The sequence below is a fragment of the Barbatula barbatula genome, assembly GCF_947034865.1.
Source record: "Barbatula barbatula genome assembly, chromosome: 1".
In the NCBI taxonomy this organism is placed as follows: Eukaryota; Metazoa; Chordata; class Actinopteri; order Cypriniformes; family Nemacheilidae; genus Barbatula; species Barbatula barbatula.
In genome coordinates, this window is record NC_136766.1 from 33,270,799 (window position 1) to 33,289,145 (window position 18,347).

Sequence of the window (18,347 nt, forward strand, 5' to 3'; positions counted from 1 at the left end):
TTCAGGGAGTAATAAACCATATGTCAGGGGATTAAATATATCGCTTTGGATGAAAGCGGCAAATGCATAAAGGTAAATGTGAAGATTATATTGTGAAAAAGTGGGTAACCAAACCACACTGTTTCACTGTATGGACACAAAGCCACGGAGACGTTTCTCAAAATATCTTCTTGTTCATACTTGAAGGTGAATATACACGATAACAGACTTTTTATATTTGGGTGAACTATTCCTTTAATGGACACAAGTATAGGCTAACCAAACACCTACATTCATGAATTCCCTTAAACAGTTTACACATTACAGTTGTTGATCACATTTCAAATGTATTAAAGTCACATTACAGTCCGACATATAGGGCACAAATTAAATGATTCATAACGTGTGTAAATAATGGCAAGTGGTGATGAATATAAAATATGCTGCAGCTCCACATCACCTCGATTTCATTTTTTTAACTAATAAAAACCGGGAACAAGAATTATTTTAATGAGTCTTAGATACAATTGTATATAGATCATAGTGTTATCTGTTTCAAATGATTATAAGTTAAACCAGATGTTACATACCGAAGTAAAACAGATAACCTGATGATATCAGATCTCTCATTGTGCGTCATTCATTAATAGGATCGTAAATCAAATTGGTGATTTTACACACTCTTTCAACACATGTTGGTCCCCGCAAAGTATTATTTTATTTACGATTACACGGTATTAAACTCATACAAAATAAAATTATTTTTACACAATATCGATTGAGGAAATCGACGTGGAGCTTTTTTCCCCCCTCGCTTCAAAGACATGAAATAACACTGTCTAAAAATGTCGCTTTCATGTGTCTGTCATACAGTGTGAAAGAATATAACTATAAAGATTGATTTTAAAACGGAAAGACGACATGCAACAGTGAATTAAAACCCCTTAATTCACCTTTTACACCCACATTGTTCAATATGTTGTTCAAATACCACACTACTTTTAATCTATGAAAGCGTCACACATAACTCCACACGGGTGCAGATTTTCTAAATGAATTATTTGGACAATGTCGAGTGTTCAATAGCCTCAATGGAATGTAAATGATCATGACACAATTTTCCGCTAGAAGTCGCTGTTGTCCAACGCAGATTTCAGCTTGCACCGTAACATTTCAATCATTCTTCTTAAACACCTTCAAAAACATTCTTCACCCCAATAAAACTTTACATTAGTGTCAACTGTGAAATTTACTAGCCTACTATGTGCTTGTGTAAATTAATGTCAAGGAAAAAATGCGTAAATAGGCAACCCTTCGCACCACAACATGATTCGATAGACTACAATACACTTTAATATAAATTCAGTCATTAATAACAATATAAACTAAAGAATGTTTAGTGACCAAATGCATCATGCTCAATTATGTGAAGTGAATAATCAGAGATGAAAAATACTTTATGGCATGGCAAGCAAAAATAACTACGAATGGACAAATCTTGAGGTGGAAAGGTTTTATGTAGCCTGTACTCGGTACTAATTTATTGGATAAACCCATTTATAGACTCGACAAGCCTAAATGAAGACGACAGAAAACGTTAAGGGGTACTTCAGTTCAGGAACCGTATTAAAATACCGTACTGATGTATTGCATCTTGTTAACCAGATGGAGCGACTTTGGTCAAAAGAATCACTGACCGTTCATTTAACCCCGCGACCTCTGAATGATGTGAGTCAACTTTTTACTTAAACACACACGTCCTAATGCGAAAGGACCTGGGCAAGAAAACACCCCCAGTCACCATCGGAATGGACTAGGTAGCCTATCAGTCACATCAGCAGATTCGTGGTGGTGATGGGCATATAAAACGGATATGTTGCTTTTGAAATCCCCCCCTGCAAAAATACAAAAGGACGCCCTGAAAATAAGAAAACTGCTACTACAGAGCTTTTGCCATATTTCTTTAAAAAAATGACCATAATAAAATAAAAATGATTCTACAGCAGACACGCGTTCTCTATCCAGAGTGCTATAGGCCATTGCAAATAAAATAATCACATGAATCAGATAAGGTAGAATGTCTTATAAACATGCATGTAAATACAAATTAACCTTCGTGCTTAAAAATAGGGAATTGATCAAGGAAAATATAGTTTCATGATTCAACAAGATTTTTCGCACAAGCACAAATGGCTTTATCTGTAGATTTTTGCTTTCTCGTACAGTTATTTTTTAACAATCAAAAGTGTGAACGAAAATTATTAAACGTTGACCTAAATGACATGAATTACATATTTGTTATTTTAAGGTTTGTGTGACATTACATTTACTGTCTAATGTAACTCAAGAAATGTAACATGTCATCCAAAGCATCTATCTAAAAGCTGAACACTGCTCTTTTATTCGCTCTTATCGTGGCTAGTTGTCAGGATTTAAACGTATCATTTAAAATCTTCCTCATTTATTTGTTAATTCTGAACCGTGTTAATTCTAAGAAAAATCTAGCAATATCAGCGTAAAGCTTAATAACTGGCTTTCAACGAGGCAAGGCTTTTTTTGAATGAAGGTTTTTCAGCAGAACGTGTTCTCAGCACAAAGGTATTTATCAGAAATGTCGGGACGAGCTGTTATATAATTCTTGTTTTCTGAAATTGAATAAAACTGTGGTTTGGATCTTGTTGTACGCAGGCATTGGCAACCATGCGTTTTGCTGCTTCGTTGGACTAAATCTGAGGGTATTTAATCCCAGATTTCCATTGAAAAAGTCCCAATGATTTCTAAACACATACGTCCGAAATAATACATGCGGTAGCCTTATAAAATTACGACTGATAATAATCATGTATATATATATATAGCCTATACATACACACTCACACACACACATATATATTATGCTCAAAACGTCGATGAAAACTATACAAGTGGGCCTAATTCACGTAAGTCACTATAGGAACTGTGCAACCTATAGGCGACATAGCATCGCCCTCTGTCACTCTGGAAAAAACGTGCAGCCGATAGAGAGAGAGAGAGAGAGAGAGAGAGAGAGAGAGTGAGAGAGAGAGAGAGAGAGAGAGAGAGAGAGAGAGAGAGAGAGAGAGAGAGAGAGAGAGAGAGAGAGAGAGACAGAGAGAGCTAACAAACTAACTCTAAAACCCCAAACGAGTCCAACTGAACCCCAAACTCCAGCCAGAATTAACCAAATGATAAAAACACAAAGAGAAAAATATCTCAAACACTGGACAGAAGCAACAGCTCAGCAAAGTAAACTTGAATGCTATCGGTCATTAAACAGAGAATATAAAGCGGCAGAATACCTCAAAAGAGTATCAGACCCTAAACTAAGAAAAGTGTTGATCATGTACAGACTCAGTGAACACAAGCTCACTGTGGAGACGGGCCGACACAGACAGACATGGACTCCAAGAGAAGAGCGACTGTGTCCACACTGCACACAGAGACAAGTGGAAACAGAGCTGCACTTCTTAACCTCGTGTCCAAACTATACGGACATGAGAGAAACATTCTTCCCCCAGTTCACAAACTTCCACAAAGACTTCAACCAGTTTCAACAACAGGACAAGATCTCATACATACTGGGAGAAAAGCCCATCAGCTCAAACCTGACGGCGAGATACGTCAAGTCCTGTCACGACAAAAGAGCAACAACCATCACAACACAACACAACACTAACGCAACACTGACGCAACACTGAAACAACACAACTCACACAACACTGACACAACACTGACACAACACTGACACAACACAACACACACAACACTGACACAACACAACACACACAACACTGACACAACACTGACACAACACAACACACACAACACTGACACAACACTGACACAACACAACACTGACACAACACAACACAACACAACACAACACAACACAACACAACACAACACAACACAACACAACACATACAACACTGACACAACACACACAAAACTGACACAACACAACACTGACACAACACTGACACAACACAACACACACAACACTGACACAACACTGACACAACACAACACTGACACAACACAACACAACACAACACAACACTGACACAACACAACACAACACAACACAACACCTACAACACTGACACAACACTGACACAACACACACAACACTGACACAACACAACACTGACACAACACAACACTGACACAACACAACACAACACTGACACAACACAACACACACAACACTGACACAACACAACACTGACACAACACAACACACACAACACTGACACAACACTGACACAACACAACACTGACACAACACAACACAACACAACACTGACACAACACAACACAACACAACACAACACCTACAACACTGACACAACACTGACACAACACACACAACACTGACACAACACAACACTGACACAACACAACACTGACACAACACAACACAACACTGACACAACACAACACACACAACACTGACACAACACAACACTGACACAACACACACAACACTGACACAACACTGACACAACACTGACACAACACTGACACAACACACACAAACTGACACTTATGACAGGATCCTGTCACTTTCACTGAGAACTTTTGTCAATACTTCGCACTTTTATGTCTGTATTGATATGTACATATTGACTCTTATATACGATACTCTTATTTTATTTTATACAGAATGTTTATATTTAATTTTCCTGCTTTGGCAATGTAAAACATTTTTTTATCATGCCAATAAAGCTTTTTTGAATCTTGAATCTTGAGTGAGTGAGAGAGAGAGAGAGAGAGAGAGAGAGAGAGCGAGAGAGAGAGAGAGTGAGAGAGAGAGAGCGATGAAGCGCGCGCGCGCGTTGTGATTGGCCGCTCGGCTGCCTGCTGCTGGAGTGACGTCACTGCAGGAGAGAAGTGACAGAGGATGCATTTAGTGAGAAACTAGACACTTCCAGGCAGGAGACAGAGAGCATCACATCCACAGAGCTCACGCGGAACGAGAGCGTCGCATGTGGGTTACAGTCGCGCACGCAACCGCGCATCTCCTCCCGCATCCGCGCGTTAACACTCAGCAAGCTCTTCAAGAGAGGAATTCCCCATCTTGGAAATAAAACTGCCTGTTCCGTTCCGTGGATCGTCTGGGTGACATTCGAGGGTTGAATACTTGAGGACTGCGACTTTTTCAACGGGAAAATGCATCGTCGGAGAGATGGTACAGACGAGTGTGGTTTTGACAAAAGACATTTGTGCTTCGTGCTCTTTAACGCGCGACGCACGGGAACCTCTATTTGTCCGCAACACCCTGACACTTGTACCTTACTTTCAGACGGAGAGGAATATGCGCGTCGTTTTGAGAACGTAAGGCTTTTACGTTGTCAGAGTATTTCTCTTTTCTGTTTTGCATTGCGCATGTGTTTTTTATTTTGACTTTACTCGCAATGACTTTAGCAGACTGCATTCGAGTTCACTTGGCATTAATGGTCAAATTGAGCTAATGCGCGCAGATGCTGGGTTCTTACAAGTGCTTAAAACTGACCCCATGTGACAGACATGAAGGCCACGTTCAATGGCATGAACCGGACATGGAATGCAATAAAACTTTCTTCATGCCGCGATTTTAATTCAAAATTTAGCGTGCACATAGTTATACAATATTGCAGAATGTCTAAATAACCTTGAAACAATTTCACAGTAGTTTTTGAGATTACACACACGTATATAGGATACACGTGCTTCGTTTTTTACCGATTTAATAAAAAATATATACAATTGTACATATTAATGAATATATTTCGTTATTGTTTTAATATCTAAAAATGATGAGATGTTCATGTAATTCATGTTTATTTAAGAACAACTATTTTTGGCCTGTATGGTGTTGTGACCCAAAACAATACTAGTAGTTATCGAAAATAAATGTTTGCTTTATTTAGAAATTACAATATGCTTGTTAGCAAAATATTATAAACGTAATTAGTTGCATGACGTCACAGCCTACGTGGGAAAACGTCAAAAGACACATGTCCGAGTCAAACCTAATCTACTTTATTTATAATCAAAACAGAAATACAATGTTAATAATATGAGCATTACTGACGACATAAGCTGAATATTACCTACCGACTAAACGACGAACACCTTTTATTTATTCTATTATTTGTCGACTGCGTAATCTTAAAGAAAACATTTATCAGAGAAAACCAGACAGTGAATAACATGTCCTACAATGCGGATCGAGGAACTATAATGCAAGGCATGAATACGAAAAAATCACGTATGATAATATGCTTTTGGCGGAGATGACTGTCTAATGAATGGGACTTACAATTTAAATATACATTATTTCACTTCATCGGAACGAAAAAATGTTGAGCAAAATTCTGCATTTAAACCCCAGGCCTACACCATTGTGGATTCTGAGCGAATATACGAGCGTCTCTTCATCACGTGGTGATGGTCTGTCGAATCCCATAAGCCTATTCAACGACTCACCTGTTAACAGTATTTACAGGTCAATGAAAGAGAGACTTGAGTCTATTAAATTGAATGTTGGTGTATTTGTCTGGTTCATGCGCATTAACGCTGTTTTCATTTATCAGGTCAACTTTACAAGATGTTCCAACTTTGCAAAGTGTTGACATGCAGGAGGTGGTTGCTATCTTTGGTTATCTAGCTGTATGAGTGTTTATCTTCCTTCATAAAGCTAGATAACCGAAAGTAGAAACGTCCTCCTTAACTGCACAGCACACAAGTTCACTGGGAAAACTGAATGTGAGAATTCCAGAGGTAAGTGCAACCTCATGATGCGAGTCATATTAGATCTATGTTGCCGCAATAGATTGTGGCGAGACACTGATATTTATATAAAATGCACACCTGAGCAGTTTACACTTGAATGTGATCGCATACAAAGTGTCCACGTGTAATAAAATAAACTGTAAACTAGTGTGAAGTAATTTCCGACGTTTTTCAATTTTTATTATGTGTATAAATAATTGTAATTGTGAATCACAGGAATATTTGACCAAAACACGTGCGATGTTGCCTATAGAAATGCGCAATGAATGTTTATTTACTTGATATTAGAAATGGACTTTTGAATGTGTCTTTTATATTTTTATACGTCACTGAAACCCTACAGAGTCGAATGAAAACCATGAGGTTTTAACGAATCAGATACTCATATTAATAACTCAAACATCTCTATCTAAAATGGCATTTGGTGCACGTTCATTTTTTTTCGTTCAGCGCTCCGACTGAGGAACACGGGGCCTACACTTATGCTCAATCGAGCTTGTGGGGATCTTTTCATTGGATCTACCGTGCGCATATGTTTTCCATGTGGATTTTCCCACTTCTTGATAATCCAGGATGAATGAGCATTCAAATACGTTAAAATCTCTCTTCGCATCACGCACACACGTCTCACCTCTAAAGCAATTACATCATGCTGAAGCGGCTTCATTATGCATGGCTTTACTTTTGATGTGCACAGCCAGATTATATGACACAAAATGGAATGAACGCATTTGATTTGAACAGAAGATTTATTTCCGTATGACATGAAATCACATGATATAGCCTCTAGATCCGTAAAAATTAAACTGTGTAAATATCTAGCTAAAATATAGCGTTATGCTTTAAGTTTTATATTATATAATCGCTTTGGTCTAACTCACAGCACACACACTATTCTATGTGCTGCTATATTCAGTTAAGCACAGCCTAAATTCATTCAATATGATTGAATTAAACATGTTAGGTAAATTCATTATGATTGGAATTTATACTGATTTATCAATTTTAGTGATACAGAAAAAAGATCAAGAGAAATGGCCTATCTGCTTTATGAGGCCTGTTAAGCTTGAATTTGACAATGGTCGAATGGTTTGGCTGGTTAATGAATCTCTGTTTTACTGTTGTATACACACATAAAACTTAAATCCAGTAGGTTGTAAGAAAGGGTGTATTTGAACTCAGTACACACACTGCAAAATGGCAAACGGTCCCAGCTTTCCTAAATTAAAAATATCACAATTGTAATGTATTGTACCTGCCAAGTGTGGGTCTATTTAAGATGTCCATATGGCCTTAGTAAAACCTTTAAATGTGTGAAATCATGTGGAATATTTACAGCTACATGTTGTATGAAAAAACATTCTCAATATTTTCTAATTTTGGTGTCTTTTCCTTTTTTACTTCATTCGACTCACCATGGGCACTCAAAGCAACGTGTCTTTCCGAAAGACCAGAGGACCAAAGCTTAAAACTACACCATCTGGTAAGTGCCATCAAAGCTTATTGCAATGCAACATTATAATTAAAACAATTAGTTGTGGAGATAATCTGACGGACACACAGTAAATCATGAAGTATATGCTAATGAACATATGACGTTGAAAGGAGCTAAATGCAAATATGAATCCCCAATCAAGTTCACAGAGTGTGTGTGTGTGTGTGTGTGTCATTAATCTTTCAATGCTACGATATATAGAAAACATATATATCAGATATACATATATGTAATTCAATGTCCCTCTTTATATTAAACACACGTTTACACTTATCCATCCAATAACATGCCAAATTATTTATGAAATATAGATATTAGGTCTTTTTAAGGCCCTACTGTATTATCAGTGCTGCCCACCACAAAGCAAAATGATGAGAAAATAGCTCATTAACCCATGATGTAAAACAATCTATATAAAAATATCATAATTATCTTTAAAAATACACTACGCCAAACACACCTGTGTAAAAAATAAATCTAAATCAGACGGTTTTTGAACACGGTTAAGAATACGTTGTGTGACTGCAGGACATAAGGCCAGAGGCTTCAATGGGATAAATGATCAACGAGAGGAAATTATATGTCCGTCTCCAGCTTAATAATGATAAGAAAGTATGGGCCACTATCACATTGCATATTACTTTATGTAAAATTAATGCGAGCAAAGATATTCTGTCATCATTCATTAAAGATGATCTTTTCCAGCTAAACTGGTTAGCCGGTACAATTGAATAAGGGTTACGCAATGAAATTATGGGTGGACAGCAATTGATGTTGGCTTCACAATGACCAGCACTGGCAATCCCACAGACGGCTGTCATAAAACAAAAGTCACGGATGCATGCCTTTGCACGATTCAGATTAGCCTAGTCAAAGCACAAACTATAACGTTAACAATGGTGAAATCGTGTTTTCATACAAACTAAGAAATAAAGTTACCCGTTTATATTATCTAAAGAAATGTTATATAGCAGTTGCCGTGACATCTGCTTTGGCAGTGATAAAAGGGGCTGTTTTGTGCTTTATTTTCTTGTTTCCCCTTAGCAACTGCCAGCCATTTACACACTGCCTTTTTGGAGTAAGAGGGGGAGAGGAAAAATGGTGCAATTGTCCAAATGAAAGAAAAGGGGAAAAAAGAAAAATAATAGTCAACCCTCATCCTTCTCCTACCAGCTCCCCTCCCTTCCCGTCATCAACGGAAGCATTTAGTGCCATCTGTGCCCCCTGAGAAAAGCGAAAAGAAAGAAGTGAGACTACATCCCAAGTGCCAACGGGGACAAAGAGGCTGCCAGTTGCCATGGACCACCAGATGCTGGGAGACTGCAACACTGAATGAGGGGTGTGCTTACAGGAAGCCATCTTGATGGAGAAACTGGCTGCTGCTCCCTAAAATGGCTGTGTTGGCATGAGGTAAGCTGCATCGTTGCCTATATCAGCCCTAGCCACCGCTATAATCTGACCTCGCCGCACACGTTTTTGCTAGACGTTTAATCTGGCTTGTCGTTTTAAATGAAAAGCAAGCAAACGAGACGATCCCGCAGCAAAATGTTACTCTCTAAAGGTCTGCCGTGTTTTGTTTTCAGCGTTGACCACTTTGGCGGGGCACGATTAGGCCTTGCTGCCAGGGCTTGAAGCCCAAATCTTTTTCCTTTGCAAGAAACATCCCACTCTGATCTCTCCTGCCTCAACAGTCGGACGGTTATCTATATGCCCGCACTAAGATATACACAAAGAACGGCAAAGGAGGGGGGGGGGACGTGAAAGCAGCTATTAATTTATGCAGCACATATAAAGTTAAACCAAATCATTATACAATTCAATACAACTCTCCTTCAAACAAAAACGAATATCAGATATTTTAATGACTCCAAAAAGCTGCTTGAACTCAAGAGATACTACTCAATTAATTACTGAAGTTAATTGATGTACAGCATCCTCTTGACCAATGGACCAGTCGACCTAGATTGAAGAGTACTCCGTTGTTTCTGCCATTTAATCGTACACTACATTACTAGGCCTGAGGTGCCAAGTGCCCTCACCAGTCACCAACCTACAAAATCACACACCTTACCCTCCCCAACTTTAATGTCAGACTCTTACTGTGGCATGTTTACGGATTAAAATGTATCTTTAGCTGGTCAGGCCCTTAGTAGATAGAATGCTTTGTGGGAAAGGGCAAAGTCAAGTCATTGAAATAAATGAAAGACAACGCAGAAAGGTGACCGATTGCGTCATAAGGAATTGTAGATGACATGCAAATAACTGTGCTGCTCCATTTAGGTAATTGCTAAAAAAAATAGGATAGTCAAAACACAAGCACGTGAAACATGTTACATCATGGATGAAAAATGTAACATGTTTTGGGGTTTTACACACATTCTGAAAACATGACGTAAATGGTGACAATGAAATGCGAAGACGAGTAAAATGAAGAAAGCGTCATCTCTTGAATATTCCTCCTCATAAGAGCAGAAGAGCGCGTTTGCATACTCACTGAACGTGGAAACCGCGTCTGCCTAAAAAAAACACCTCGTTGTCCTTAAATTCATCGCGAGCACCGATTAGCACCCGGCTAACCTAAACAAAGGATTTTAAATGAGAATTTTCGTCCAGAAAAATAAAAACACTGACGTTTTATCCTAAATCAAGAGGTTTGGCAAAATCGACGCATGCAAAGATCATTGATGTACGGACGGCGCCCGCAGAGCTTACAAATAAAGCAAACAATGATGCACGCTCTCGCGTTAATGAAAAAGAGAGCAGACGAGCTGCGCATATTAACATAATTGCATAGGTACACGCGGCGAGGACTGAGCCCGCAATTAAAGGCGCAGCGGCACATTATTAGCAGTGCGAGGACGCGTTCTCTCATCCGAGTGTTCAAACATTTAAAAGCGAATCGGGATTTTACTTCGCATTTCGCAGAGTTAGCCTAGTGTTAAACATGCATTCTGGAAATTTCCAGTGGAATACACACTCAGATATGTGCTAATGAATAAAAACGAAGTAAATGTAAACGCAAGATGTATACACGTACTGAAAACATCGCAATGCTTTTATTCCTTTCTCTGGTGTGCACGTGGCAGACGAAAACAGTTTTTAAAATAAATATCTGCAGGTTAAGCATGAAAAAGAAGATTGAACTAATCTTCAAGACAGCACCTGCATCCGTTATAGGCCTGTGTGCATCATGCACATATTGAAAAATAACAACAGGGGTGATATTTTTCTTAGGTCTTTATATATGACCAAATACACAAGCTGTGTTTTAAATTTGCTGCAATAATGCCCTGGAAACGTGAGCCTGTACCTTTAATAGGGAATTTCTAATTGGGCCGTGTATCATGCAGTGAGGGGGAGGGTTTCCTCCCTCTGCATCTCTCAGGGTTTTATGTAAAAGACCTTCACTGCTTAAATATCTCAGGCAGGGCCACAAAACACATTTTACACACTGGAACAGAGAGCCCAATCCAGCGTGGTTATAAAACAAAATTACATTTTCTCAAACGGTACATAACTGTATCGTATCATAATAGCTGTAGATGATTTACCAAAAATGCAAAAGTGCATAAATGTACAGGAGCAAAGAAAAATGCTCACGTTTGTAGATGACGTGTGTGTATGTATTGTGTGTGTGAATATAAGCAGTCGGGCAGGGGGAGTGGATGCTTGTCAAAGCATAATGTGACTGCAGCAGTGGCTGAAAAGTGTTAATTATGCCGCTTGGCACGGTGCCAAACCCATACCAGATTTTTCCAGTTTTCGATATGCAAATCATGCGCTGAACTGTGTATTGTTTTCGTGGTTTACCAATACACTCCTCTGTGTTCTCAGACTGCGGATGTGGATATGTGAATCCTATACATGTAAAAGCATGCATAAGATAAAGGCTTTTTTCGTTTTTTATTTATTCTGCATAAAAAAACACAGTTGCACCATATTACAATGATTGAGTTATTTTGTACAGTACAAATCCTTTTCCATATCATATTGGATTACTTTCTGTAGTAGCAGTCAAACTTAATGTGCTCTTATGAAGATGGCATATGTCGATTTTTAGACATGACCATGATTACATTTTTTTCATATCTTGAAAAGGGCAGTTCTCTAAAATGTCTGACATTAAGCCTGGAGATATTTCATTTTAATTGGCGAATTGCATCCGTGGGTCAATGTGTGTGCCTTTGGGAAAGTCAAATGATTCCAAAGATTGGGCTAAATACCTTACACCCAACCCAAAATTATCATCATGCACAAACCCAGCAAAATGTTGATCTGTGAGCCTCACAGAGAAAATCTGCAGATGTGTTGGTAAATAGTTTGAAAGTGCCCACATTATTATTCCAGACCCCTCTGCTCTTCTACAATGGCAGCATTGTACTTGGAGCTCTTGACGTGGTTCCACGGTCCCCCCTGTTTCTCACCATTGTCTGTACGGATGGAGTGCAGAGACAGCGGAGGGTAATACGCTGAGAAAGATGCTCGGGTCCAGACAGAGCCAGATGCCTAAATTACCAGCAAATCGCTATACGCGACGATCCTCAGGGAATGACACGAGGACAGGGCTTTATTTTTTCCCTGCATGTGCACGTGTTTGTGCATGAGCATTTTTCCAGAATCGTGTATGCCTGCACACTACACGGACCGCCGGGTGATGATGGCATGGACAGGATGGCCCATGTAAAAACAACTATGCAGTTAAATGAAGCCTTTGTGGTTTAAACATAATTTTTATGTGATGACTACTCTCATGTAATATTGAGCGTAAAAAATTGCATTTTTAATCCTAATGTTCTGGGTGTGTAGCAGAACGATGGTACAAAGGCCTATCTGGGAATATTTGTCTGGCATACTAACAGATCTCTCCCCTTCACGTGTCTTCTTTATGTCCAGCATTATGAACCTTTTTTTCCAAATCGAGTCTCACCAGAGCTGATCTCAGTCTTTGCTTTGGTGTTGAAAACTTTGTGCCAGGTTATATTTGGAAAGGCACTAAATGGGTTCTATTTTGAAGTCTCGTTTATGGTTTTCCACTGCTTTAGAGGACAAGTTGATAGCTAATAGGAGAGAATTACGAATCCCTCTGGTTCCAAACTGTGAAACCAACAGTGGGAAAGCACAGGATCATGGGACGCACACCCAGACTATCGCAGAAGCATCTCTCGGGTCTGCGTTTAAGGCGATTGTGTGTTTTATCGCAAAATTCCCTTTTCCCTCTTGTGGATACCTCAGCTGTCGATCCCGTCTTAATCTCAGGATAAACACGATTATCCTGAGAAGGGTTGTTCTCAGCTTTGTATCAGCTACGGGGGAGCTTAGAAATAGTCTCCCCCACCTTTCCCCCCCTCCTCGGACGAGTGGTCTCGAAAAGCCTGGGATTGGGATTCCCAAGCAGGACTCTCGTCGTAATAACAGGCTGCTAAAAGAACCACGGTCAGCAACAAGGGTCTGATTGGAGCTACTATAGATTACTTGGGCATCATGAGCACCGATGAAACTTGGGCAAATGCAGTTGAGCATGGTGACCTCAGAAGGCTTTTTGGACAGCAGAAAGCTAAATATGAGTTTGAAAGTATACTTTTATGTGACGGATGCACAAATGAAAGCATTTCCACTACTTGCTCTTGAATTTCAGGTCAATGTTATTAATATCAAGCTATTGGTATTGTAATAAGGGCATAGCCTTAAAAACAAGGTCACCTTTTTCGAAAAACTAGTTCTTTTAAAGATTTTTACTATTTTATAACCATGCCCGGATAGTGATAATGAAGATGGCTTGTATGACCATACTCGAGTCAGATTGAGACGTTTTACCAATGTACTTTTTTATTACAAAGGCTTTTATCCCAAAAGTAGTTTTTTCAAGCAACATCTATAACTTTATCCTGTGCATTTAAAAGTGATATTTAAACAAGAACAACACTTACATCTCCAACATGACCACAGCAGTATAATAGACAGTATAATAATCATCATTTTATGGCTTCACTTTTTACTCTCTAACCAGAAAATTGCAATCACGTATTGCATTAAAATGAAAGTTTTTAAGACCTATATTTCGAAATTTCGAAGACTTTGTAACATCATTGTTAATCTGTGATCGTCACTGTTAGCGAATGCAGAATTCACAAATGAGGTCTGACGCTCGCAATACATATGCAAATATACCGCTCAGAGACGTGCAGAGCGCATTATTGGTATCAGAATCAAGTTCAAGTTCATTGCCTGTGGGAGTCCTGCCAGACTGGGAACTTCTTCATCCACCCCTGTGAACCAGCTCACCCCCTGTAACCCACACCCTAACTGCCCCTCACCACCCCCCGTCGTTTCGGTGGCCGGCTGGAGGGGGCTCTTCACTCTGTGCCGTTGCTAAGGGAGAGAGGGCTGGCCGGCACGGCAATGCGCTGGTGAAAAGGCCCGCCTGTCAGTGTCTGAGGGAAGTCAGGCTGGTTGGCTCCCCCTTCTTACACACACACAGTTTTATATGCAGGCTAAGTGTGTGTGTGTTCCAGACCCTGGGAATGGTGGCAAGCAGCAAGCACTTTATATTCATCAGGGTCCCCCCCTTGTCTGAGTGACTTTGGTAAACAGCCCCCCCCCCCCCTTAAATGTCTAGTCCTCTTCCATCCCATAATCCCCTCTCACTGCAAGTTCACTCTCCCGCAGCAGCAGAATGACTTTGGCTCTTCGTAAAAATCGATCATTTTCCAGATAACATCATCCTCTGTCCTGTGAACAAACTTTATAGGCCTCTGTTGGACACTTCAGGATTTTGTTAAGATACTGACAACTTTTTCGAAACATGATTTTGTGTCATTATTACACAGGAGGGAAGCAATCGTGTTTTATTAACATGGATGACTTTGTCCCTATTACAGTAGAAATCGGTGAGAACCAAGTGTGTGTTTTCTTGAGGTCTCATTCAGGACGAGAATCGAGAATAAAAGCCAGTGATTTGCATAAGCTGCATGCTGTCTGGGGTGTTTAGGGGGGGGGGGGGGCTTGAAGGGAAAAAAGATATGAGGGAATATAAAAAAGAGAATGAAACCCCACATTCTAGAGGCACAGAAAGAGAGAGGGGTTTGAATGAGGCAGAGGGTGAAAATTGACAGAGAAAGGGTCTTGCCAAGTCTCCTGCGGGGATTAAATTGTCCAGAAACCTCTCTACATATGATTTGGGAAAACTGGTAATGTTGTTGGTACACCGTGCATAAGCAGAGTCTGAATGATTTTATTTACAACTTTTAAATAGCAAATGAAAAATAAAACCAACAAATACAGTCAATGAGTGTTGCAAAAGTGCTGTATACATTACCCTCCGCTAGACAAACAAATTCCTTTTACTGACAGCATTAATTTGGCTGATATAAAAGTCATACTCCAAATGGCATCCTCTTTAAGCCTATAATGACCACTAAGCTGACTGAACGTGGTGATGTAGTAAAAGTGTGAAATAACGCACACAAAATCTGCCCATTATTATCCCACACTGCGATTTTACGTTTGGTTGTTCTCATTAAAATGAACAATGCGAAACGCCAGCGAAATCAACTCCAACCTTTCCAAAATTTCCGGCCATTGGAATTTCAAGAGCAGTACCCATAAAACCGCCTCCACTTATTTGCAAGGAAATAACCATTATAAAAGTGACTCAAACGTGTGTTTTACGTTGGCATTTCAGTCCACTATTTCCATAGAAACAGGATCGTTCAGAATCTTAATATATTTATAAATTGATCTGAAATGAAGCTTGTCTTTTGCAATCAACAAACATGTCTTTTTTTACACATTAAGGGGGTCCGATAAAATGCAGAAATATTCAAGACAGCACCAAATCCTCATTGTATGTTTTCCTTTGTCTTAAAAAAGCATCAGTAGAAACGTTTTTACATCTGACTAGTATTACGGACCAAATCTGATTACCTTTAATATTGTTCTACTTGTTATTAATGTTAATATGATGTCCTACATTTACTTCTGTCATAAAGGCAAGCCATGTGGTATTGTTACTTAAAAGTGATATTTTTTCTTCTCTCTGTAACCAGGCTCCTGCAATGATCAACAAGGCGGAAAAAATCACTGTCAACAGCTGCTGAAAAAACGGACGCCGTGCAGCTATTTTTAACAGGGATGGTCAATCACAGCACCTCAGGAATCCAGCATCCTGCATTTACTCCAGACACTTCGCTGTTAAAAAAAAGCAAGCTACCTGAGGGATGGATTAGAAATGTGCACTTTTAACTGAAACCTTTCATACTTCAGATTTCTGACTGATACAGTATGTGTAAATGTGAAGAGGACATGCTGTTTTTACCCAGTTAAATTGACCATAATAAAACAAACTGTTCTGTCAAGTACAATCTGTCAAGTGAAGAGAATAATGTGCATTAATGTGTGAAATGTTTACAAATTTGACATTGTTAAATGTCTCTATGATGTCTGCGTTGGCAATATGAAGAAACTATATTCTCCTTCATTGGAGATCCATTAAAATGTGTCTGTTTCCTAGACATTTAAACACCGCACACAATCAGGTAAATTTCAAGTTTCTTTATGTTTAATATTGTAATTATGAACTTCTGTGCTCTGTCATACAGATTCCGTTTCTTGAAATAAAGCCTTAAATTAAAAACAAAACTTTGGTTATTGTATTTGGAAAATACTGATGTCCTCGTGGACATGAACTTTGACGAGGCAACTTCACAATCTAGACAGCAAGCTGTTTTTACAGTCAGCACCTTGGACAGCACACAACAACACCACATAGGATAAATAACTGGAACAATCAATCAGTTCTCTTTTTCATCTGGACAAAAAAAAGAATATGTGCTCTAGAATGAGTCCAGTCATGGTCATTTGAGAAACTTTACAATGAGGTGTTTGTTTTTATATCATCTAGTCTTAAATCTTAATGTACTAACAGTTCCTTCTCTGCCAGGCACACTTTAAATAGACTGTTTTTATTTAGTAAGGTTTCTAGTATCCAAAATGCACATATAAAAGAGACATGCTTTGTATAACACCTTACAGTTTTATATAAATTATAATATACACATTGTAGAAAGATATTTTAAAATATATTAATAGGCCTACATAATTTGATGTTATTTTTTCGGACATAAATAGCGTGTCAAATAAGATAAGCCATATATAAACCTAACAATTCACCTTAAAACATGCTCAAATTTTGTTCCAGGGAGCTGATGAGATGTTGAGCACTTTTCCTTAAATACACAAATTCGGATTTCATGTAAAGCCTGGCTGTCTGAGATTGGTCGAGGTTTAAAAAAAGGAAAATTATTACAATATATTTTTCTTTTAAAAATGCCAAAAGTGGCCCAAAAATAGTCATGTTTGCTAAATTACTGAAATAATCTAACAGTCAAACCTGCACAAATTTGCGCTGATGTTGTGTGGTCTGGAGAAATCTCACTATGCTGTCGCCGTCAGTCCTTTGTTGCGTGCAGGACATATATTTGGTACGAAAGGCTACAATTTAAATCGCGTATTAGTTTTGTAGGTTCTGAGTTCAAATATTTCCGCGTGATTTCACCTAAACCTAAAATGCGCAAAAGATGAGTGTTGAGAGATATTAGTTATTAGACTTAATAATTTCAAAGAATTAATATATAAAGTCATTTAATTAACAAAGTGTCATTAAGAGACACAAAATAATAGATCATTAACTTGATACGTATTCACCGCGTAACTGGAATGCAAAATGTTCATCCTTTTGTTTGACAATTAAATAAAAGAAAAAGTCAGTAATAGGCTATTGGTTTGGAAAATGAATGTAACCAGGAGAGATCAATCTTTACAGTACTCCACTGATAACGTATCTTCAGCCAGCGCAGGATATTCACGTAAGCAATAAACAAGCTCTCTATTAGATTTGCGGAAAATCTATGAAATTTGCACCAGCACGCAGTGTTCATGTCTAAGTGGCCTGTGGTGATAGAAGAAGTGACTTATTAGTCGCATATCAGTTTAGTGCAATATTGTGCTAATCTTTGCCACAGCTTGCCCGGCTGACCTCTGCGGTTTAAACAAAGAAGGGGCTCGTGCCAGTCAAAAGTGT

The 18,347-nt window shown here is 38.8% G+C and overlaps 1 long non-coding RNA gene across 1 annotated transcript; it reads left to right on the top strand.

Annotated features, from left to right (window-relative positions):
• The first annotated feature begins 6,696 nt into the window (after window positions 1-6,696).
• Window positions 6,697-16,896, top strand: LOC306897218. The gene is made up of 4 exons (XR_013786987.1): window positions 6,697-6,762; window positions 8,205-8,257; window positions 9,443-9,679; window positions 16,315-16,896. It is a non-coding gene; the product is annotated as an uncharacterized lncRNA (long non-coding RNA).
• The last annotated feature ends 1,451 nt before the right edge of the window (window positions 16,897-18,347 follow it).